General features: G+C 40.3%; 1 protein-coding gene across 2 annotated transcripts in view; it reads right to left on the reverse strand.

Moving 5' to 3' along the window:
• Positions 1-26,446, reverse strand: part of LOC131664499 (sodium/potassium/calcium exchanger Nckx30C) — a 506,423-nt gene that overhangs the window by 203,913 nt on the left and 276,064 nt on the right. The gene's annotated exons all lie outside the window — the stretch shown is intronic.

Raw genomic sequence — 26,446 nt, forward strand, 5'->3', positions numbered from 1 at the left:
GAGGGATTTTTCTTTTGTTCACTCTAAAGTTGTTTTTGTCTACTAAAATTCTTTTATTTTGTGCTAAAAGATATGTAGCGTCAAATAGACAAGACCCTTTATCATCAGAAATAGCAAATAATATCTTTAGTTGTACTGTGATTACATAGTGGTATTGTGATTAAGTAAGTTCGATCAATCTATAATATTTATGAATATTGGAACTAAATTCTTTAGCAAATCTTGACTTGCACGAATTAAATAATTACTTATACGAGGTATGTTCAAAAATTAAGGTGAATTTTTATTTTTATGAAAAAATATTTATTTATTAATCAATATTTATGTTGTTCCCTTCAAAGTAATCCCTCTCAGATATAATACACTTGTGCCAACGTTCTTTCCAATCTTCGAAGCACTTCTTGTAAGCACTCTCTGGTATAGCCTTAAGTTCTTCCAGCAATTTTTCTTTATCTCCTCAATCTTTCCAAATCTCCGTCCTTTCATGGGTTTCTTGAGTTTTGGGAACAGGAAAAAGTCGCAGGGGGCTATATCCGGTGAACATGATGCCAGAGGCATGACTATGGTTTCGTTTTTTGCCAAAAATTTCGATACAAGCAACGATGAGTGAGCAGGTGCATTATCGTGATGCAAAATCCACGAATTGTTTTTCCAAAGTTCCGGACGTTTTTTGCATATTTCCTCTTGCAAACGACGCATAACTTCGAGATAATACTCCTTATTGATCGTACGACCTTGTGGTAAGAATTCCTAATGAACTACGCTAGGGTAATCAAAGAAGATAGTCACTACGTCAAATGGCAAAAACAAAGTAAGTTCCGTTAATTAATACAAACGCTATTAAATGCATATGTAATGTTCATAAGATATGATTAATGTTTATCGATTAACATCCATGTTAAGACCAGTAAAGGTTATGTATGAGAATATACTGTAATTTTTTATTCTTTTTGTAATTGATTATTATGCAACAGATTAATGCATATAAATAAATTTGTTACAAAGTTAGTGAGCAGTACATGTATTGAGAAATATTCATTGGTATATTGTTTTGACTGGTTGCTATGACATTTTGTATATGAATATTTGTATTTTGTCAGTCAGCCTCGCTCCATGCTCTGAGTTTGTCTGTTATCAGTTACAAGCTTTCTTATTCTACGTTTTTTATAGGTATGACGTGAACAAGGCATTTGTTTTGCCAAGTGTATACTCTAGAAATTACAGATGAGAAGCTAAAAAGGGGCAGTCGTTCAACGAAATAGATTCGTCATTTTGCATCAATAATAGAATTTGCTGTATCGCTGTAACTAAATCAAAGTACATCTCTTGATGGTCAACTTTAGTTTCAACTGCTGTTTTGATAAGTGTTTTCAAACAACGTATGTTTCAGGTACCAGCAGATGAAACAGACTTAATTCTGTCGTGGCTGATCATTGTACACCCGTAGGTTCTCTAGTCTTCAATACTGGCAATGTGATCACTGCGTACACCCATAGGTTCCTTGGTCTTTGAAAGATACTGGCAATGTAATCATTGATCAAAAGCTTTATCACAAGGTAACACTGTTAATAATTATCCAAAAAAATCAGTCATCGGTACATATAGTAATCATAAAATTTAATTTCTGCTATAGGTTTCTAGTGATGTTAGCTAACTTTAGAATAGGCTAGTTGAGAGTTTGAGGCTTAGGCTATGATCCTTCGACTGCAGTGTCAACGTTATCAGAGCAACTGGAAACTAAGAGTCTTACGACTAACGCCTCTTGCTAACGTTTTTTTTCAAATTCAGGGCCCCAAATTGAAGAATCTCAAAGAGAAGTCCGGGTTTTCTTTTTACGGCGCGGATTTGAGACTCGATATGAATATCGTAAATGGGGGACCATTTAAGCAGGTAAATGTTGTGATATAATAGGCCATCTTGTCGTTGGCTTTTTTCATATATGAATGTGAATTTTAGATGTCTGTGACAACACTCTCACCAGAAATACTTTGTGAGTAACTGCAGCGCATAAAAGTAGTCTTGAAAAACATAGGCAATCTTCCTCTTAAAAACATTCATTCTGAGTTCACCCAATCCCAAATGGTTTGCGCTTGAGAATCGGTAGCAAGATTTCCGAAAAGCTCATAATAAGGAGAGTGATGAGTTTCTAACGTAAATTCTTGCCTCCCGATAAAAATGATACATTGAAGGTCTGCGAATTGTTCAAGATGTATCTTTGGGTTTATGCTTCGGATATAAAAGGCAATTATCGTTTATATTTACTAATCTATTACGAAAATTCCGAAAAATCAGCATATCATAGCACAGACTGAACCGACACAAGTGGTATTTGACAGTTCTAGACCCTATGAATTCGATTACTATGGCTCATAAAAGTGCAATGAGCAAAGACTATTTTTCACTCGTTAATTTGATGATTAATGTTAAACATTCTAATCAAGTTTTAATTTGTCAAATAAGGCTATATTGGTCAACCCTATTAATGAAATAGAGTTGACCAATATAGCCTTTCAAAGCGATGCGTGAACATTAACGGGAACAATCAATTGTTACAAGCACATCCCGCGTTTTAAAGCGAGGTCTCTTTGAACGGCAGATCTCACAAGTGCCAACTGCTCCGCCTCAACGGGGTGACGCGGTGAACACCCAGAAGGGTGGCCAAAAGGCGGCTCTGGCTAAGCTTGCCAAGCAATAAAGGCCGTGGCTAGCGACCACGATAAAAAATGTCGAACTTGAACGCGATAAACCCTGTTTTTGACCCAACGACAGAGTTTTGAAAGATCTGACTTTGGGACGGAACGGGGTAAAAACAACCTTTCGAATGACGGATACCCACCAGCGTGAGCGGGTTTGACCGAAACGCAATGGGGAGACATGCCTCGGCACGTCGAAGCGATGGACCTGTGAGTCGTGGGAGAAATCCCTTAATACAGGAACGCAGGGTGGGATATATTTTGAACGCGAGCCCAGGAGGGAAGGCTTAGTTGGTTGATCGTCTCAGGAATCTTCCTCTGGCTGTCCTGGCTGAGTCTCTCCTTTGACATCCCAATTTAGGGTTGGCCTCTGCGGGGTAGTGGTACCAGGTCAAGCAAATCTCGTAAGATTTGTATGCTGCGTGCTTCCGACGCAGTAGACGTTGGGGCAACTAGAGTCCCGTCGCGCCCAAATCGAGGGTCAAACCTTTAGTTCCGCTCTCCTTGAGCGTCGAACCGTGAAAAGATCGGTACTCCTTCCGAGGAGGTCGCCGCCTTAGATTAAAAAGGTTCCGACTCGCTGAGTCGCGCCAGGGATGTCATAGCAAACTTGACTTCCGGATCCCCAATATATTTGAAAGCGAAGGGGTGAAAGACAGTGGGCTATGCCAACTTATTGGCGCCCAGAGAGAGGGGTGGTCATGTCTTGAATGACGCCATACCACCCTCAAATCGGAAAAGTGTGAAACCACGCATACACTAGCTGTTACAAGCACATCGATTTTGTTAGCATTAAGCATAAAATAATAAAAATAGTCATATCATATTGTTATAATTAGTCAGGCATAGTTATAATTGAAAATTTAGAATTAAATGATAACTGTACATATTGCTTTAGCGTAAATAAATACAAAAATCAAAATATTGATAAATACTAAAAATATGTCTTTTCTATGAACCATCAGCAAAGTGATGTAACATATTTAAAGATAAATTTGTTTCCACCTGAAACGAAATAATAAGGATAAGTCATCTTGTTTTAGAGTGTACGCAATTCTTTTATAGCTAAAATAATAAATTGTACATGTATTCAATTTTTTAAGATTCACATTATTTATAGTACGATTACATGCTTAATTATACTTCTTAGTAATAGTTCATATAACTTGTGACGACGGGGTCACTCTCAGGTACGCTTGGAGTAAGCATAAACTCAGGATTGCTCTGATTTGGCTATCGTATAACATATAAGCCGGGACGAGCAATATTGTTGCGTGGAGAAAACTGTATGCTAGCGCGGTATGTAATAACCAAATGTTATTACGTACACACCAGACTCAGGCTTAATGTGTTCTTAAATGACTTTAATGAAAATTCACCAGACTCACGCTTAATGAATTTCCAAAAAACGGATTGCTTAAAGAAAGAAAAGGATAGCCAGATAGGAGGTTTTACTTACTTTTATTTTTTTTAATTATTTGTTATTAAGGCTGCGCTCTCTCTGCTCTTTGACCTCTTTCTCTCTCTTTCTCTGTATTCTGGATGTAGTTGGGTGACTTCTTGATTGAATGTTAGCTGACTTCTTGATTATATATTTCAAAATTTTCTTCTCTTATGCTTCCTCCAACACTCACTCACTAGTAGTCACTTCTTGTTAGGCACTTCCTGGTACTCACTCCACTCCTCCAGTCTTGTACAGAGCTTTTTATAAGCAGTGGGTGGTTGGGTGGAAGTCCCTTTCCTCAGGTCCATGAAGCGATAACAGCCAAATTTTGTATTGGTGGGAAATTTTCTAATCGTATCTAGGATTTCTTTATTGGTTTGTGGGCGTGAATTTTCAGAGAGAGAAAGGGCGGTCCCTTTTCTCCAGAGATGGCTCTCGGAGTGCCACTTTTAAGAGTAAGAGTGACGCTATAGTTTATAATTACTTATACAAAATCGTACTAAGCTTAGTTAATTTTAACGATACATAGTAATTATTACAATAATTCAATTATTATAAATATTTAGAAAAATCCAAAACTTCTACGATTTATTATAAAATGCATTATTGTTCTAATAAAAAATTATTTATTAGTTATTTGGAGATTAAAAGATGCGTATTATGGTACAATAATAATTTACAAAATTGATTAAAATCCGTTAAATATTACGGATATTTTCTTAAAATTCGGTGGGAGAAAAAAGATAAATTGCATTTTTATGGCCTCTTTCTATTATCGGCGTGATAACGCTTCACGATGTATACGCAATGATCGTAGGCTCCTGTCAACACATCCGCGTGGGACAAAGCAGTATAGAGCGTCGCAGGCTCGGGCCATTATCAAGTTTTATATTAACTCTTTATCTCGAATACGTTTTCATCGTGGGAAATCAGGAAGATTCCCGCTCCGTTCTTCATATTTATTTCAATTAATTAATATTGAAAAAAAACTAAGTTACGGCTGGCCGTCACAAACTTATTTGAACGTAGAGCGAAAAATAAATATTTACTTGAACATTTGACGCAGATACTTTTTTAAATTTTAAATCAATGCTATCATGTCTTGACCATCTACCATGAACACTTCTGCAAAATACCTTATAATTATTTTCTCGACTGACTTTTTTCACTGAACCAACTAAGATAAAGTTCTTTTTATCTACAGTCAAATGACCTTTTAACTTTTCTAATTTCACTTTTTGAGACACATTCAAATAGGTCAATACAAACCACCCTTCGATCAGATTATCTTGTAAAAATACATTTTGACACGTAGGGCACGAATTGTTATCTGATATATATTGTAACAGGCTGCCGCCTAGCCGCAAACCCCGGGTAATAATAATCCTTAATACGGCCTGACGGTGCACTGTTAACTGTGTGCTCCTAGCACACTTGCTCACCTTCTCCCGGTGTGCACCTGCGCCGAGTTCTCTTACCGATCTAACCTGGGTTCGCGATCTCTCTGCCAGGGGCGCTGGTACGCCTGCTTTACAGCGCTCCGTCAGCCACTGCTAACAACTCGGTTGGCGGGCAGCTTCTCTTGTTTCTTACGTGATCCGTGTGGTACTACCGGCGCGTTCGAATCAAACGTAAACAACAACACCGATGTCGAACAAAGGGAAGATAAAATAAAGAGAGAATCTCGTATTGATCTCTAACCGATTTATTAACTCAAAATGTATATAAGGGAGGGATTTGCCGAGAGACTTTCACACGCTGTTTCGGTATAACAATTCAACCGGGGAGAGAGAGAGCGAATCTCGCGATCGTCGCGGACTATTCTCTCGCACGCTGTTAATAAATTCGCCGCGCACGCTGCGCGGGATCGCACGCTAATACCAACAAATAGTGCTGTGCACCTACCGCGAAATCGAAGGGGATACGGTGGCCAACCGTATCCGTCTAACCGCTGGACGACGAACTGCCTCTGTGCCTACTTCTCCGCTGGGGCTGTCTCGTTGCTGTTGATGCTGCTGAAGTTGCTCTCGTCACTGCCGAGGCCGCGCACGTTGAGCAATGCGCGCACTCGGCACTTCACTCGTAACTGTTATTACCGGAGTCGGAGCCACACACGTTGTGCAGTGTGTGCACTCGTTCCACCGCACCGATTGTTGTTAATAGTTGTTGGTGCACACGTTACGCAGTGTGCACACCCACCTCCACACTCACTAACAATGTACTCAACTCCCTGGATCTCACTCAAAAACAATAGAACACGTTAATGCCTCTAACTCGTTAACTGCGATGTAGCCGGACTGAAGGACACAGTCATACTGGCTAGCTAACTCTCCCCTCCCGGTCATTGCCCCTTACGCGCCCTCTCTCTCTCTCTCTCTCTCTCTCAAACCGATCGCGGCTGCTACGCTCAGCCACGCTTAGTAACCCACGCGAGTCCAAACGATTTTCGGCAATCGTTGCAATATAAGTTTTGAAAGACGGTCTTTTCATTTATATAGACATAATTTGTTGAAAAAGCCAGTTGAGTTTCGGAAAAATTGCACGATTCACATTTTAGAGTAATAGAAAGAACTTTGAAATTCGTTTTTTGGATTTTTTTTTAAGAGCTGATGAATTACGCTAAGATTAGCTTGCGGTCGAAGATGGATAACACGATCGAATACAGTAATAGCTTCATCATGTTTTAATGATTCTTATCTTATGACTAATTGATCATGAGAATCTTCAGTTGAGATATACTCTGGAGCAACTATAATATTCTTTTCTGCTTGTGTTTTGTGAAAGATAAGTTGATGTTGTAAATGAGCTTGAATGAGATTTGTTCTGTCTATTATTGATTTTAGATGATCGTCATAAAAATAGACAATACTTTATGGTTCAGAAAATTGTATTATCTGGCGTAAAAATCTAAAATAATTCTCTGAACCAGTTGACGTTGTTACGTCAGATGCAGATTCATAAAATGGAACCATCAATGCGGTCCACGCAGTGATGTGTTTGCACAAATTTTTCATAATATTTGCAAAACCTGTACAATGATAGCAATTATCAGAACCACTTGTAGCGATATTTTTAATTGCTTTTTTATAAATATAATTAATAAAGCCAGCGGTGTCAATTGACGTTTCGTTGACACTTTCATTTTCTTCTTCATCAGGCTTATGCGAATCTTTCAATGATATCACATCTTCATTTTACTCGTCACTGAAAACAACACTATCCTCATCTAAACTATACGTTTCTAATCTCCAAATGATCCAATATCTGTACTTCAGAACTTTTTCGTTCAAATACTGACTTTCACTTATAACAAATAGCGCTGTCAAGACTTATATAAATTGCCTTTCAAATATAATTCTTTAATAATTGGCAACATATTCTTAAAAAATTTCCATGAACTACTTGCATGTGTAACATGAGCGATATCAAGTCGAAATAAGCACGGAGGCAAGAAATTGACTAAACCCAATAAGAATTTCAAATTATTCGTACTATTTTCGCTATAGTTAATTTATTAAATGCTGCGCAAACCCCGTATCGTAATACTGCAGAGTTGTCTGTAGTTGCTTGTTCCGGTAGAGGAATATTAGTGGAAGCGTCCCACGCCTTCAACCATCTCTCGATAAAATAAGCGTAGTGTCGCGACGAAAGCATTTGAGCCAATGATACTATTTGATCATTAATATGTATTATGAGTACGTATAAAAAAATGCGCCCACTCTCGACACCTTCATAAATAATCTTTTTAACGAAGCTACCAGAAGCATCTATCGATACAGATCTATAGTTTAATTTGTAAGCAGTTCTCCATACTAAAAGTTGGTCGTCTGTCCAATAATGTAAATAAAAATTATTCATGGAAAAACCACGAATGGAGTTATCTAACGATGCTTTTGTCATTAACCTGTTAACCGAGCGGGACGTATAAATACGTCAAAAGTAAACAATATCGGGTACGGGTAGGACATATGAATACGTCCTCGATATTTATATTGCACCCTGGAAAGGGTGGGACGTATATTTTACTACTACTATGGTAATACGTCATTCATACACGTCTTAGTGGAAAAGGACGCGCCCGTTATATGTTGCGTAATTAGAAAGGGATTTCCCCGGTTAACAGGTTAACGATTTCATAATAATGTTAGGATTTTCTACTTCAATATTTGCTGTTCTAGTCTCTGCGAGTATTTTGCCATAAGCTTTTTTTTATTTCTTATTAGCGATGGTACGGGGTCGACACATTTCATCATTGCGGCGGCGTCATCTTCTATAACTGCAGCAGGCTTTTTCTTTGCTATTTGTTTTTTCATTTCATTTCTAGCTTCACCTCTACATTGTTGTTTCGCAGTATGGCAAATATCCTTTACGTCGTATGTAAAAATATCCAAGAAAAATCCTTCATTGAAATCGAGTTCATTGTTACAAATACCCGTCAAAGAAACCCCGCACTTCAAATCTGTACAACGTCTCCTAATAGTAAGATATTTTGTTTCATAATTACGCAATATTTTGTTTCTTTTGAAACTCCAACCACATATAATTTTTTTGCGTACTCCAAATGGCATTAGAAATGATTTCTGTCCATGGTCCTTGCAATATTTCGTAAAGTTTACGGTCTCGGTACATTTTTTTGGTTGATTTCATTTTAAGACTATTTTATTTTTAAATGTAAAACTTGAATTGTAATGCTCGATGCAATTTACCTTCTTTATCTAACCAAGTAGAAGCTTCATCTGGTCAGTTTGCGTGCTCATATTCTTCTTCTTTCGACGGAGACGATTTTTAATGCTTTTTAATTTGTCGAAAATTCCGTTTTGGTTTTTTGAAAAATACGACTGGATGGTAAAAATTGAGATTCTATCCTTGAAATAGGTTACTTCATTTTCGATTACATTCCAAACTTTATTGGATAAAGGTAAGATTTCGCCGCGTTCATCAAACAGTTATCAACACTTATCACGTTGATACTGATCCATTATTAAGTACTATGAAAAAATTTTTGAAAAACAAAGTTTCCAAGCAAAGCATAAAAAAAATGTTACAATAATAAATGTAACGGTACATGTACCGTAACATACTAAATAAGAGAATGGTTGTGTATTGTTGTAGAAGCAGCATACTTGCTAAACGAAAGTGCGTATGCTACTCTTAGTAAAATACCTTCAAAGCTTAATTTGAGAAGAGAATATATTTTAACTAGTATCATTTTATTTGAGCCACCTACAAAAATAGTGACAACGAATAAAATTGAAACTGTAGATTATTACCAAAAAAAAGGATTAGCGCATTATTATGCTTACAATATATTTACCAATGGAGAATGGAAGAAAAGAGATGTATTGCTTGAAGAAATATCTTGTTATTCAAAGAACACTAGAGAGAAAATTAAACCCGCGTTACTACTATATATGCAAAAATATGTACATGGATCGTTAATAGAACAATAAGCAAAATTGATTTTTCAGATAGTTTTCATGTCAGAAGTTCAATAATTTATCTTCGAATAACAAAAATTATGTTTAACATCATTTCAATGGGACAAATAAATTTGCGTTATACAAATTTGTGAACCAATAAGTAATTTTTATCTTGAAACATATCTAGAAAATTTCCTTCAAATCCAACAAAAAGATTAAATACAGATTCTATACATCAGCTTCAGTTTTATACATCAATCTTATGAACATCAAAAAGGGAAAAAAGCTATCGCATATCCTTTTAACTTCTTTTCATCATTTTTAAACTACAATGTCAACATAGAACGTAAAACAATCAATGTATACCAGCGATAATAGTAAATAAATATTAAAAATGATTCAAAATATAAATGCAGATGACAAAATTATATTTTGTACTTTGATTGAGTTGCACACTAGTAAAGGATTATAGCTAAACCTGAAACTTACAACTTGCCTATTCTTGAGTCAGCTAACAACACCAGAAACCTATAGCAGAAATTCAACTTTATGACTATGTACCAATGACTGATTTTTTTGGACAATTATTAACAGTGTCACCCTGTGATAAAGCTTTTGATTAATGATCACATTGCCAGTATCGAAAACCAGAGAACCTATGGGTACACAATGATCACCCACGACAGAATTCAGTCTGTTTCATCTGCTGGTACCTGAAACATACATTGTTTGAAAACATGTACCAAAACAGCAGTTGAAACTAAAGTTGAACATCAAAAGATGTGCTTTAATTTAGTTACAGCGATACAGCAAATTCTATTATTGATGCAAAATGACGAATCTATTTTGTTGAACCACTGCTCCTTGTTAGCTTCTCATCTGTAATTTCTAGAGTTACACGTGGCAAAACAAATAACTTGTTCACGTCATACCTATAAAAAACGTAGAATAAGAAAGCTTGTAACTAATAAAAGACAAGCTCAGAGCATGGAGCGAGGCTGACTAACAAAATTCAAATATTCATATACAAAATGCCATAGCAGCCAGTCAAAACAATATACCAATGAACATTTCTAAATACATGTACTGTTCACTAACTTTGTAGCAAATTTATTTATATGCATTAATCTGTTGCATAATAATCAATAACAAAAAGAATAAAAAATTACAGTAAATTCTCAAACATAACCTTTACTGGTCTTAACATGGATGTTAATCGATAAACATTAATCATATCTTATGAACATTACATATGCATTTAATAGCGTTTGTATTAATTAACGGAACTTACTTTGTTTTTGCCATTTGACGTAGTGTCGACGAAACGGTGGTGTTGTTTTTATTTGAAAGCTGATGACTGTACGCGCCATCGGCTGAGAGCTTGCTGAGAATGGAACCGTGACATTAGAAGCGAGTACTTTTCCCGACACCCGAAACAGCGAATATTGTTATTGATTTTCATTTAAAATCCGTGCAATTAATTAAAAAAGCGATTGAGGGAGATAACGAGGAAAATAATAATTTTTATTAAAATTTGTTAAATCCGTTAAAATTCGACAACAATTTATCGAGTTAACAGCCATTCGACAGGTGAATGGAAAATCAAGATTTTCACCAATTTCCCGATGTGAAATAGCAAAAGATAAATTATTGATGATATCAGGGACAAATAGAGCAATTAATGCAGTTTTCCCTTTTTCTCTAATAATTTTCCTTAAAAAGGGGGGGGGGGGCAACTTCGCAGTCCTTAACAAAAATATCGATGATCGAATCTACGTAGTCCGTCCAATTTAAAAATTGACCTTACTTTTTGAACACACCTCGTAGTTCATTTTGAACATCCAAATAAAAAACCTAATCATTCATTTGTGAGAGTTGTTCGAAGCTTACAAAGGAAACCTATGCATTTCGGATTACAACTTTCAGCATAAATACTATAACAGGGATTTATACTGGTTTACCCTGTAAATATAAAATAGAAAGAAATAATAAATGAATGAGGAATGTCCGAGCGAAGTCTGGAGCCACCTGGACTGTCCGTTTTCTCAGGTTCGGTGCTCGTCACGCCGGTGATAGGACAGCCTGATCCGCACAGATTCGTAGTGTTGGTCAAAGAACGCGAAAGTCGAACATTCCAAAGCGGGCGTAGGCGCGAAAAAGCGAAACGTTTGAACAAGGCGACGGGATACTATTAAATAAAAGAAACTTACGGTGAACAGTATGTTTAATCAATAAAAGTTAAAAAAAACGGTCGGAAGAAGGGAGAGAGTACGCTGAGGGGATGGATAGAGAGAGAGTAAACCAACAAGCCGGTACTCATAATGACGGTGCTCATCCTCTAGGCACGGAAACAAGTTACACGATTTGGGTTAACGCGCACGCACAAATTGTAGGGCACTACGTACACTCTGCGGCTCAGTTTTTTTAGCGAAAGTTCCACGCGCAATGAAGTCCTGCTCTACCAGCTACGATCCACGTGCGTAGATCCTCTACAGGGCCAGGCGACGTCACAATTCTTCTCTGGATAAAGGCACACGCTCTAAGATCGAAGAAAAGGGAAGCTCCAGGTCACAACTAAGATCCGAGCAAGGAAAATCATCGAGACAAAGAACTCTGTCCTCTCGCTCGCGAGTCCACACAACAACAACTCTCTAGCATGTTGCCGGCTCAACTCTCGATTTCGTTCTCTTCTGAGTCAATCAGTGCGCGCGGTCACTCGCTAAGGCGCGACCATGTCTCTCTCTCATTCTCCGCGCCTCGCGGTCGCTCACGGAAGTATCCCTGCGTACTCGCATGTCTCTCTCACCTCACTTACCTTATATACGAACAGAAGGATAATTACATATGCAGATATAAATAATAAATGAATATAAACATAATAAATTCATAAATACATAAGATAAGTTCGGAGGAATATGTTATATTTACATATCGTTACTAGGGAGAGAGAGAAATAGCGAGTTTGCAATTTCACTCGTTATAATACATATACATGAAAACTATTTTTTATCAACAGCATACCAGAATTTGACATCCTTGTCTTTAATAGAGCTGATGTTGTCTAAATCAAAAACAGCATTACTATTCATTTTATATTCACAGTGATAGTCAAACATAAGATCACTAATCATTCGTTTGATCTTTAGGCTGCATTTCATTTGTGATTTGATTAGACATTGGCCAAGAATTTCAGTACCTAAATAATTACTGCACATGCGAGTATCTAGAAAAACTAAAAATTTATGATTCATAAGTAATAGATAACGAGTATATTCAAGAATAGAAATTAAATTTACAATATTTTAGTAACCAAATGTACATTTTGTGCATGAAAATTCAGGCCTCTTCTATAAATTGATAAGTCTGGTCTTTTTTTTATATCTGGAAATATTTGGATACTTGATTTAAAATTTCATCATAATTTATATACTACCTGGTGGAATATTACCAATGGCATTTAACTTTCGTTTTCTGGAGTGATACTTTTGTCTAAGATTATTAATAAATATCAAAAAATGTTCAGCAATATCCAATAAATAAAACTTATCGGCTTTCGATCTTTTTTGTGTCTCGAAACTTAAGAAAAGTGTACGTAAATAAGACATTTTTCTTTATTTTCCAATTCTAACTAAAACTATAAGAAGAATAAAATTGGATAAACATAAAAGTGATAGTGTCGGAAACATATTTTTGGACCTCGAAAAAGCGAACAGGAAAACCAATATCCTAATAATGTATAAAATATAATACATAGATATCGATAAAAAAGAAAATTTTGAAGTGTTATTTAATTGTAAAAAGATGGAAATTAAATGTGATAAAACAAATATAAAATAAAAGAAGTAGTTTAAACAAATTCTAATTCAGAGAAAAGTTTTTTGGTATAATAATTGCAACGGTAGTCGATTCGATTAATCGATCCGTTCGCGATTCGGTACACTTGCGATGTTGGTACGAACGACTAAGAGACAGAGAGAGGGCGCGCGAAAGTTTGAAAAATTCAGTTAATGACAGTGTTTCACCGTTTTTTTGCAAATCAAAAGTTTTCTGAATTTTTGGACGTGCGCGAATGATAGAAAGTAGTATCAAGCAGCAGAATCACAAAAGCAGCATTACAGCAGCAGCATTTGTTTGAGCGAGTAACAATTGTCCAACGAGCGAGGCAGAGCAGCTGATTTGAGGAGCACCGTTGATTCTCTTCAACAATTACGGCTGATCATCGTAATTGCACCGAAGAGTAGGGGCACGTCCCTTTTTATTGCGCAACAAAATATTAGCGAGAGTATTTTGTATAACGTGATCGTCATTTTTTCTATTCGCGCCGAGCGTTAGTTTTCGCGACAAAGTTCGAATTATCTCTCTCTCTCTCTCTCTCACCATATGATTATTATTCATTGTAAATCCTATTTGCGTGCGTTAGTCTTTCGGTCCGTAAAAGACTGTAGTTTTTGAATTAAACATTATTAATTTTATTCGTCTTATTACGTCATTTCGTTTCCTAATAGTTTAACAGATCTATCACGGATTAAGTTTTAATTTGATTTCATCTAGGGGATTAGTCGGATTAAGAATTAGGTCACTCACACCTAAGATAGGTCGAGTGTCACAAGTCAGGTGACTTAAGGTGAGTTCAACTCTGTTATAAAGTAATCCTTAAACGAAAGTATCAAAAGTAAAGGCGAATACACGTATATTCATACGTGTTTAACGGAGCGGCGGTTATCTCTGCAACGTGAGAGTTTGTTCGTCAATAAATTCCTATTTTACTAGCTATCCATCCCGTTACATGGCGCCCAACTGGTATTAATACACTTTTAGTGCGAATAGGACTATGCGTCGAAGGTAATCGACGCACGAGAGAGAGAGAGAGACGATTGCGTGAGCGATTAGGAAGGTTTGAGCGGGTGATAACGCGAGATTGTGAGCGGTGCACCCTCTGCAGGGAAAAAAAAATTAGTAGGTCAAAGCGATTCCAAATCGTTATTATTGATTAACAGGTGCTAGCCCGTTTGAGCCATAGTTTGGTGGATAAAGGCGATGCGGAAGCACCTGAACGACGATATTAGCAGAGAACGCGATCCAAGCATGCAGTCAAGAAAATATTAACCATGCAGAGCAAGCAAACAGCGGTCTCCGACTTTAGGTAGGATATTTTTATCTTATTGTTAGATAGTTTGCGGAGACTGCACGCGCTTATAATCTTGTGAGTTTGCGCATTAAAAAGAAGGCATTAAGGATATTTTAAACCTCGATCGTAACCTACATTCGTGCGGAGGCAAGATGGCTCTGTTGTTAGCCCAGATCGATACGTGGGCATTAGAGCTGATCTCCGCACAGCGCGAACACTACTTGGCGGATTTAGAGCTGCGCAAGGATGGAAGTGTCATCCAGCAGGCGGCTAGGTTAGGGAGATGGTTGCTGGGTGAGTATACCGTCACAGATTTCGAAGAGATCATGGGCAGTAAAGAGGTGGCGGGGCGCAGGAGGTGCACCCGACAAGCGTGGCTCTATACAATCTGTGACGAGTTGGAAAACCTCAACGCCGAGGAGCACAACGAACATCCCCTGAGACTCATCAACAGGAAGGGAATATCCTTGACAAGTATGTTAAGGACATTCGCCTGCCCGGATGAGAACTCGGAAGGCGAAGCCAGCCGCCAAGAAGAGGATGACATCATCCAGAAGGCACTCCACATCCAGGAACAGGAGGAGAGGGAGAGGAGGCGAAATAACCCGGATCTAAGGTCGAAGGAATCCTGGACCCGGAAGGAGTCTCAAGGAGAGCTAGCCTTGAACGAAGCCTTCCGGAAAATAGAGTACCTGAAGGAGGGATTCGACCGTAACCGCAAGCTGGTTGGTCGAATGCTAGAGACCCTTCAGACTCTCCAGGGTATACAGGTGTGTGCAGAGCGCTAGGCGCAGGACATGCGTCAAAGAACACGAGAGCTGGAGGACGAAATGCATGAAATGGCCGAGGCAGCCAGTTCTTCCCAGCGTTACTCGTTTCAACCGCGCTCCCAACGGAATGTGGACTTTCAGGACACATTCATCTGTCACTACGTCTCTAGGATTCCAAGAAGCACGCCGGCTCCTCCAAGACCCGTACCCAGGAGAAAGGACGTCATCCCACCAGAAGCCCTCCAAAGAAGAGGAGGTGAAGGGTATCCAGAGGAGTACGGGAGATCCGCACCAGTTCGACAGAGAAGTCGAAGCGGATCATCTGGCACCGCTCCTCAATTATCCTCAGGGTTCTCCACAACCCGAGATGTTGGGAAAATTATCTGCGGATGGAAATTAAGATTTAAGATGGAAAATAAGATAAGTAGGGCACAGAGCATAGACACGTTTCTGTCAAGGTTGGAAGACCTGCGCGTGGGCGTAGGACTAACCGACGACGAAGTACTTTGTTCCGTATCAGAGATCCTCGGAGGTAACGCGAGAACTTGATGGTATGATAACAATAAGTAACAGTGGCTCAGTTATGCCGCATTCGTTGCCGACGTCCGAGAATCGTTCGGCACAAGTACGCAACAGCAACATAGGCTGTTGCAGGAAGCACAGAACCGATTCCAAGGCGAAGACGAATTGGTTAGAGACATGTCCAACCTGGTGGCTCTTGTCAATAGACTGGAACCACTAATGTCCTTGGAGAGGCTATTAGACCTGCTTCATGCAAACCTCCTTCCAAACATCCAGATTCAGCTGCGTCGTAGCGAGCTGACGTCAATACGTGAATTTAACAGGAGGGCAACCGAAGTACAAAATATTTTGTCTTACGCACGTCGTCCACGCGTGTTCGTGGGCCCAAACTCGACGATCTTCCATCAGCACATCTACCAGCCAAGTTAAAGAACGGCTGATAATAAATCCCAAACCACTGTAGTGGCCAGCGAAGGGAAGGCGTATTCAAAGAAGGACGGAGATCCGCAGCGTGGACAGGGCGTGAAAAACCCTGCCAGGAGGCCTACTGAGCAAGCAACAGTATCGGCTACACAAACATCCACTTCTGACAAGAAAATGGAGGAGTGTCTGGAGGGCATTGAGAGAATCCTGCACAAATTGGCCAAAGAAAGTCAGGACAGCCCTCTAGAACAGCGTAAAAGCCGATGGCGTAGGAGAAGGAAGAATTATCCTTCTCCCAGGTCTCCTGACGAGCGGCGAGAAGGACAGAGGCGGAAGATCGACTTCACGAAGCCTCTCGAGTGTTCCGCATGTGGCAAGCTGGGTTTCAGTCGTAAATTCTACCCAAACTGCAACAAGGGAAATGGCAAGGAGAGCGTAGAAAAGAGGTAATCTTTGGGCCTCTAGTAAATTCGACCTCTCGCTGTGGGTCGTCGATTGGAAAGAGCAAGTTGTCGGCGACCCAGGGATCCAGACAAGTCCTAAGAGGGCATCAAGAGAGCCCGGGACCTAGCGGTACATCGGAGCAGAAGGTGACTGAGCCCGATGTCAGCCCTCAACAGAGGTGGTCATCCTGGAAGGAACAGGTGGCTATATACAAGTGGAGGAGGGGGAAGACTCGGTAGATATGAGAATCGAGGAATCCGAAGACCTGAAAGGTTCTGACTTCTCCATACAAAAAGCTCCTCTGCCGAAAGAATCCACGAGTATGAGCAAGCCTATCGTCGTAGCAGCAGCGGAAGAGAAAAAGCCGTTTAGAAGCGCGACCAATGAAGGAAAGGATGCGACTCGTGGATACGACCCAGAAGATGAGACCAGATGGTGGTTGCAGGTGGACATAGGTGACTTTAAGATTAGAGCACTCTATGATACCGGTGCCTCATCTACGGTCATGGGTCAGTTGGAACTGAGATTGGCATCGGAGATGGGACTCGGACTGAATGTGACCAGGGCGGGCGATGCAAGGCTCGTCGACGGGCGCCCATCCGCCATCATTAGTCACGTGATGTTCCCCTTTAAGGTAGGGGGAAAAACAAGGAAGATTAGAGTCGCCAATACGCCCGTGCTCACAGATGACTGCTATGTAGGCGCGAATTTTATAAGAGAGTTCCGCGCAGTTTTGGATCCCGATGAGGATGAATTATGATTGAAGGACGTCCAGGTAAAAGTACCTATGGAAGTGGCGGGAATTGATGGTACGGTTTTTTTCGCACCGGTAGGACTGTGGAAGGCCACGGAAACACAGCTTGAGAAAATCGAAGACCTTGTCAGAAGATTGATTCCTGACGGAGGAAAGGTTTTAGGCTGTGCCGTGGGGGTTGAGCACAAAATAGATGTTGGAAGTGCTCGATCCATCAAACACAAATACTATCCAGTTTCTGATAGGATGCGAGATGAAATGCACGTGCTGGTCAAGGATATGCTGAAAAAAGATGTAATCGAACCAGCGAGCAGCGGATGGTTAAGTCCAGTGGTAATGGTAAAGAAGGCTGATGAAAAGTATAGGTTTTGCGTGAATTATCAAAAGGTAAACGCAATCATAAAACCTGATGCCTATCCTTTGCCATATATGAACGACATCCTAAGACAAATAAGGGATCCCAAGTTCATATCCATGCTGGACTTGAGTAGCGCGTACCATCAGATTTCCCTAAAGGAAGAATCGCGTCCGATATCGGCATTTATTGTACCTGGATTGGAGCACTTTCAATTTAAGAGAATGCACTTCGGACTGTCATACGCAGGAGCGACTTTCCAGAGATTGATGGATAAGGTGATAGGCCTGGATATGGATCCATTTGTTTTTGCTTACCTCGACGACGTAATTGTGGTTTCGTTGTCATTCGAGGAGCATAAGTGGCACCTAGAAATGGTATTAAGGAGAATTCTAGGTGCGGGCCTAACCATCAACAAAGCCAAAAGCCACTTCTGTATGACGAAAGTTAGATACTTGGGAGTTATCGTGACTCAGGACGGGGTAAGACCAGATCCCTAGAAGATAAGACCGATACTAGAGTATCCAACACACCGAACTGTCAAACAGGTTAAGCGATCCATGGGTATAAAAAGTCTATACCATGACGTCATGGTATAGACTTTTTATACCCGACTTCGCCATGATCGCTGAACCTATAATCCGCCTGACGAAGAAGAATGTACGTTTCTCCTGGGAGGAGGAGCAAGAGCGAGCTTTCACGAGGTTGCAGGAGGCGATGACTTCTGCCCCAGTATTGCAACCACCCGATCCTAGCGGTAAGTTTGTACCTCAAACTGACGCCATTGACAGTGGGATCGGGGCAGTCCTCACGCAGGATGTCTATGGAGAAGAGTATGTAATAGAATACGCCAGCCGATCACTCAACAGCGCTGAGGGGAATTATACAGTTTCCGAGAAAGAATGCTTGGCAGTGGTATGGGCCATTGGAAAGTTCTGGTCGTATATTGAAGGGCATCACTTCAAGGTTATCACTGATTATACGAGGGACATTTGAAAAGTCCGTGCAAACGTAAAAACTGCTTGGTTTTTTTTAATAAATCTTTTTTATTTTTCAACATAGTCTCCTTTTAGGCTTATACACTTCATCCAACACTGCTCTAGTTTCTTAATCCCTTCCAAATAATAGGATTTGTCCAAGTCTGTAAAATAGGCATTCGTTTCTGCAATCACCTCCTCGTTTGAATAAAATCTTTTCCCCGCCAGCCATTTTTTCATATTACGGAACAAATAGTAGTCCGACGGTGCCAATTATTGAGAATAGGGGGGATGTAAAATGAGTTGGAACACTATCTCCATCAGTTTTGCGGCCACAGCTGCTGAGACGTGAGCTGGCGCATTGTCGTAGTGGAAGAGGACTTATTTGTTGGCCAATCGTAGATGTTTCTCTAGCAACTCGGTTTTCAAACGATCCAATAACGATGAATAATATTCGCCTGTAATGGTTTTATCCTTTTCCAGATAGTCATGAAGATTATTCCTTGCGAATCCCAAAAGACAGTCGCCATAACCTTCCCGGCGAAGGAATTGTCTTCACCTTTTTCGGAGCAGATTCCCCCTCGGTAACCCATTGTTCTTCTATTCTTTGATCTCAGGAGTGTAGTGATGTATCCATGTTTCATCTACAGTGATGAAACAACGCTTAAAGTTCTTGCGGATTTTGCTGAAACAGCTGCAAACCATTCTTGCAACACTTCACACCATCTCATTTTTGGTCTATCGTGAGCAATCGTGGCACCCAACTAGCGGATAAATGTTGGTGCAAAATATTATGTACCCATTCGCTCGAGATACCTACAGTACTAGCAATCTCACGCATCTTCACTCTTCTGTCAGCCATCACCATATCATGGATTTTATCAATGATTTCTGAAGTGGTAACCTCAACAGGACGTCCAGAACGTTCAGCGTCTTTTGTGCTCATATGGCCACTCCGAAAATTTTGGAACCACTTATAAACCATTCTAATCGAAGGTGCACAATCACCATAATGTTTATCAAGCTTCTGTTTAATCTCCTGAGGCGTTTTGCCTTTGAAGAAGTAATGTTTAATCAATACACGAAATTCTTTTTCGTCCATTTTTTTACAACCACTCGATTTCTTTGATTGAAACGAATGTAAAACGCAAAGTAATTGGCCGATCTGGCTGAAACTTGGTGTATGCTCTTCCAAGATATGCCACTAACTGAAAATAACCTTGATACGCACTAGTAGCGCCATCTCTCTGACTTTGCACGGACTTTTCAAACGACCCTCATAGTTGCCTGAAATGGCTCCACAGTATGAGAAATCCCACGGAAAGACTAGCGCGGTGGGCGCTAGCATTGCAATGTCTTCGATATTGACTATCGAAGGAGAGATCTCAATGTGGTGCCAGACGTATTGTCTAGGTCCTAGGAGGAGGGGAGGGGATTGATGTGAGTGCCATAAATAGTAGGCTGGAGACCACCGATGCCTGGTATTTGCAACAATACCAGGAGGTATTCCAAGACCCACACTTGCACCATACATGAAAGGTAGTGAGGGGGACGCTGTATCACTATCAGCCTGATGAGGACGGTGAATGATCCATCAGAAACTAGGAAGCGTGGAAGCTTGGGGTGCCTAGGGAGAAAAGTTATCAAGTACTCTAGGAGGTCCATGATGCTCCGACGGCAGGGCATCAATTTTTCTAGAGCTAGACGCTTGTACTACTGGCCTAAGACGTAGGATCAGGTCAGGTAGTACGTAAAGAGTTGCCCGGTATGTCACCAATGCAAGGTGAAACAAGGGGTACTTTGCGGGCTGATGGGTCAAAGACAAGTGTCACGACCCTGGCAGTTGGTGGCAGGTGATATCACTGGCCCATTCCCAAAAACTCTCGAGATTTTGAGTACGTCCTAGTCTTTGTAGACCTACTTACTCACTAGGTAGAGTGTGTTGCGATACGCAAAGCTAATGGGAGGACAATCGCAAAGGAATTACATAAGAGGATTGTCACTAGATTTGGCGCGCCAGAGGTATTCTTGTCGGATAACGGAACCGAGTTCAAGAATCAGGAAGTCGATTCATACCTTCAGATGAACGGTATCTAGCGAGCCTTGAATCCCGTGTACCACCCCTAAGCGAATCCCACAGAGCGAGTAAACAGGACGCTCAAAACCATTATCACGTTGTATGTGAGTCGTGATCATAAGAACTGGGGCGAGCAACTCATAGCGCCAGCGGATATAGTCCTGCGATACTCATTTTTGGGCGTTAGCCGATATCTCTTTTGACGTTTCGAAGATCCCAAGATCAGAAGGCCCTTGAGTATTCGAAGGGCCAAGCTGTAGTAGATTGGGCTGAACATATGGAGAAGCTCCCTAATCTATGGGAGCGTGCCAATTCCAAGTATTAGGAGGAAGTGGCGAGTCAGGCGGCTTATTACAACCGGAAGACACGGCAACCCAAGTTTAAGGTCGGAGATTGGATATGGAAGAGAAACCGGATTTTCTCTTCGGCTGCTCAAGGTATATCAGCCAAGTTAGCGCCGAAATACCACGGTCCGTACGTGATTGAAGAGGTTTGCGGTTCCAACTCGTACAGACTGTGTGATCGGCTGGAGATCCTGCCAGAGATCTTCCACGCCAAGGACCTTAAGCCATATTACGGTCTGGAGGATGAAGAGGAAAGCGAGGAAGCGACCGTCAACGATTATCGCCGGCCGCGTGAAGAAGAACGGTTGGAGGTGAACGAATCCACGAAAGCGTGCGATGATCCGGACGGGAATTTGTCGAGCGAGCGGATCGAATTAGCAGCCTCCACGGCCGTAGGTAACGATCCCACCGAGGTGTCGGATTTACCGGTATCTGCCCCAACCAAGAGAGGTCGAGGTCGTCCTTGAAAGGTCCCAGAGACGGTCACCGGTCAGGCAAGAGGTAACAATTCTCCGTTAAAGAAATCTAGAGAGAGCGAGAGGTAATCGACGAGGTCCAGGGCGTTCAGGCGATAAGTAGCGAGAGAACGCATAACTCAGTGGGATGCGGCATTTAATAGGGTTTTCCTTCGCGCAGAGACTTTCATCCAAAATGTTTTTTGTTTTGGATATTACAGATGGACTGGAGAATCGTCGTGGAGGAAGATACCTTCGAGGTGACCACGCAGATGCTGCTAGATCTGCAGCTGGACCCTGATGCGACGCAGTTAATAGAAGATCTGCGTAGCTTCGCCAGGGTCCAGTTGGAGGGGGCCACCCGAAGGATGCGCCATAACTGATCAGTGGCGGACGTTCTCCGGGACGCGACGTGGGTCAGCCCGAAGAAAGCTTCCCGGGACACTTCGACCCAGACTGAGGACCAGGATAATGGCGAGCGTCCCAAGTTCACCATGGACCAGGGGGTGCAGACCCTCAAGTCCGGCGTAACATAAACGTCGGACAGTGTAAGCCAGTGCACAGGACCCAGGAAAACCTGTAGGGCATCGCTCTGGGTCTGCAACCACTCCTGTATCCCGGAGAAGCCAACTCTCCTCCTGGTCTTCAGACATGTACGTCTGCGGATCAACAAGGTGGAGATGCCTGGTGGTTCGCAGCTCAGGTGCAGGAGCATCTGAGACTCTTTATGAATCGCCAGGGCGCAGAAGAACTGCTCGGGGAGTCGGCAGAGGTGGCTCAACGCGAGAGGTCCTACGGAGAGGCCCTGCAGCGAGTGGATAATGGACAGGAGTCCACCGCAGCGCTCCCGGCGACAGCTTAGAAGAAGAGAGCCCCGGGAGTTATTGGTGCTGGGCCAATGTTCACGGTCCACGTGGACGGGCGTGTGGTTCCTGACATCACAATCGTGGTTAGGTCGCAAGATGAACGTGCGTCCGCCACGGTCGGAGCCGTCACCATCACCGCCTCCCAGGAAGTCAGTGCCCAGCAGTCCCCTCGGTTTGCTGAGCAGACCCAACACGATCGGGAGGCTCAATCCCAATCGCAGCTAAGGGGCTGCTACATTTGTAGGGAGCCTGGGATGACCAACTCTCAGCTTTACTCCAAGAAAGTTACACACTGGCGCAACCCGAAACATCGAGCGCCAGGTGTAGCCAAGAAATGATGTAGGCCCTGGAGGGCTAATAATAATGTAGCCCTAAATAAAGGAGAGAAGTTTTTCATTTATTTGGTTTCTTTCCTCCCTTTATTTTTCAAGTTTCTGATCGCGACGAATCGCAGTTATTCGTCCAGCTCGGGTAGTCAGAACTTGGAGAGGGCTGCAACGGTAGTCGATTCGATTAATCGATCCGTTCGCGATTCGGTACACTCGCGATGCTAATACGAATGACTAAGAGAGAGAGAGAGAGGGTGCGCGAGAGTTTGAAAAATTCAGTTGATCCTCAGCTACTTTTGCGAGGGTACCGCTAATTTAGTTTTTGCACAGTGTTTCGCCGTTTGTTTGCAAATCAAAAGTTTGCTGGATTTTTGGACGTCCGCGAGTGCTAGAAAGTAGTATCACAGCAGCAGCATTACAGCAGCAGCATTTGTTTGAGCGACCAACAATTGTTCAACGAGCGAGGCAAAGTAGCTGATTTGAGGAGCACCGTTGATTCTCTTCAACAATTACGGCTGATCACCGTAATTGCACCGCAGAGTAAGTGCAACTCCCTTTTTACTGCGCAACAAAATACTAGCTAGAGTATTTTGTATAACGTGATCGTCATTTTTTCTATTCGCGCTGAGCGTTAGTTTCCGCGGCAAAGTTCGAAATCTCTCTCTCTCTCTCTCACCGTATTATTATTAATCATTGTAAATCCTATTCGCGTGCGTTAGTCTTTCGGCCCGTAAAAGACTGTAGCTTTTGAATTAAACATTATTAATTTTATTTGCCGTATTACGTCATTTCGTTTACTAATAGTTTAACAGATATATCACGGATTAAGTTTTAATCTGATTTCATCTAGGGGATTAGTCGGATTAAGAATTAGGTCACTTACACCTAAGATAGGTCGAGTGTCACAAGTCAGGTGACAAGGTGAGTTTAACTCGGTAGGAAAGAAGACACTGAAACGAAAGTATCAAACGTAATGGCGAATATACGTATAACTATACGTGTTTAACGGAGCGGCGGTTAGCTCCTCATCGTGGGAGATTGTTGGTCAATGAATTCCTATTTTACTAGATATCCACCCCGTTACATTATTCAATAAAAACCATAATTAGGTAAACATTTTTTTGTGTAAATTTTTAGAAAAAATTACTGTACTACTGTGTACTGTTGCAGGTATTGCTAAACTCGATATGAGCTGTTTCGTCCATATTGAGTGATAATTTGTGCACTGTTAGCCAGTTTTCAACTTCTTCTAATTAATTATTTCTTGTTTTCCACCTTTTTCCAATTTTTTCCAGTTAAAATAATTACTATGTCATTTGCAAAAGATAGTATTGTACATTCAAGCATTACTAACAGTATGTCATTCATCTATATTATGAACAGTAACGGTCCTAAGATAGTACCTTGTTGTACTCCGATGTTAACCATTTCGATTTGGCTCTGTGAATTCTGTAGATTAACTCTTTGTTTTCTGTTTATAAGGTAATTTTTTAATAGGTTGTAAGCTTCTCCTCTAATGTCATAGTCTTATAGTTTGTTTAATAGTATACGGTCGACAGTATCAAATGCTTTCGCAAAATCGAAAATGGTGATATCTATAGGATCACCGTATTTGAGTTATTAATAGATTATATTAATTGCATAATATATAGTGCTTCTTTGATACTTATGTTTTTTCTTAAGCTAAATTTTGTATTTGAAATTAGATTACCATTATCAAAAAATTTCAAATATCTCATGTGAAGTATTTTTTACATTAAAGATATTGGTTTTTAATTTGTTGATGCGTGTTTTTCTAGAGCTTTATATATAGGTATGATTTTAGCTTTTTTCAGTGCATCTAGTAAAATTTTTGTTTCTATGCTCTGTACCTATATACGAGGTGTGATCAAAAAGTAAGGTGAATTTTGAAATTTAGCGGGCTACGTCGGTTCGATCTTCGACTTTTTTATTTGGTTATGTCGGTACACTCGTCTAGAACATACGTTCCAAATTTCAGCTTTGTAGTATGTTTGGTTTGTTTGTGAGAGGCATCAAGGATAGAAGTGTTTTGCGAGCTCCACGATTTGCTGCTGTCTAAAAACATGGATCAAAGAGTTTGCATTAAATTTTGTGTGAAAAATGGAATCAAATGTTCCAAAACACTTGAAATGCTGAAAGTGGCATACGGTGAGTCTACTTTAAGCCAAAAAAATGTTTACAAGTGGTATAAACTCTTCCAAGAAGGCCGAGAAGACACCGACGACGAACCTCGTTCTGGACGCCCCAGCACATCAACAACTGATGAGAATGTTGAAGAAGTGAAGAAAATAGTGTTGGGAAATCGTCGAATTACCATTAGAGAAATTGCTGATGATATTGGCATCTCATTTGGTTCGTGCCAATCAATTTTGACGAGTGTTTTAGACATGAGACGTGTGTCAGCGAAGTTTGTTCCGAAATTGCTCAATTTCGACCAAAAGAAACGCCGCATGAGCATCGCCCAAGAGCTACTGAATGACGTTGTAATGTTCGTATCACTTATAAATAAAAATAATTCGAACTCTCGTAATCTAGCTAATGAGTAAGAATTTGTTTCTGATGATTTTACTCTAATTGTCAAGAAAATAGATAAGTGAAATGAATATAATGAATAAGTAAATCAAATATATATAAGTAATTGCAATATATCGAGGAAAGTCAGACAATGCCCTAGTTTCTTATGGTGCGAATTGTCCCATAAGCAGAGCTAAAGTCTTTCTTTGATAGGATATAATTCGGCCCAAGTTTCTTATAGCGCGAGATGTTCTATAAGTCGAGCTCAAATTATAAGGAAAGGTTAGTCTTGCTTAGTAAATCACAATGAGAGAAAGAACTTAGGTGTTAATCCAAGTTTATTCAGACTCATGCGCTCACTTTGCAAGGCTAGAAGTGAATGAATCTAGCCTGTGCAAAGGTGGGCCTATTTATACACAGATTTTCCCGCTTATTATTGCAGGAGAGATTTCATCGAAAATTCGAGAGACATTCGCGAATTTTGAGAAATGATTTTTCTTGATTTACAAGTAAATAGCCATTAATATTAAGTTTTTAACACATGTAAATTTTACAGAATTAGTTATTTGTTGATTTTATACGGTATACAATTATCGCCAATAGTGTCGTCAAAAGTTATTAACTAATAAAGTTAATTAACGTGATATTACACTATTTACAATAGAAAATTGTTAAAATTTCATATAACCTTAAAGTTGATTAATTTTGGAAGTATTTTCCAAAATTAATTATTTAAATTAATTAATAACATTTGAATTATGACTAATTTTTCATATTTGTAACGGTTTTCTTCTAATCTTAATATGCGATTATTAGATTAATTATCTAAGATTTCTAAATCATAAAATTGTCATTATCAAGTATTAACTTAATATTATCGTTCTATATATAGTTTATTGTTTAAATAAAT

Source organism: Phymastichus coffea, unplaced genomic scaffold, assembly GCF_024137745.1.
Source record: "Phymastichus coffea isolate CEN01 unplaced genomic scaffold, Cenicafe_Pcof_1.1 PCOF00003, whole genome shotgun sequence".
Taxonomy (NCBI): domain Eukaryota; kingdom Metazoa; phylum Arthropoda; class Insecta; order Hymenoptera; family Eulophidae; genus Phymastichus; species Phymastichus coffea.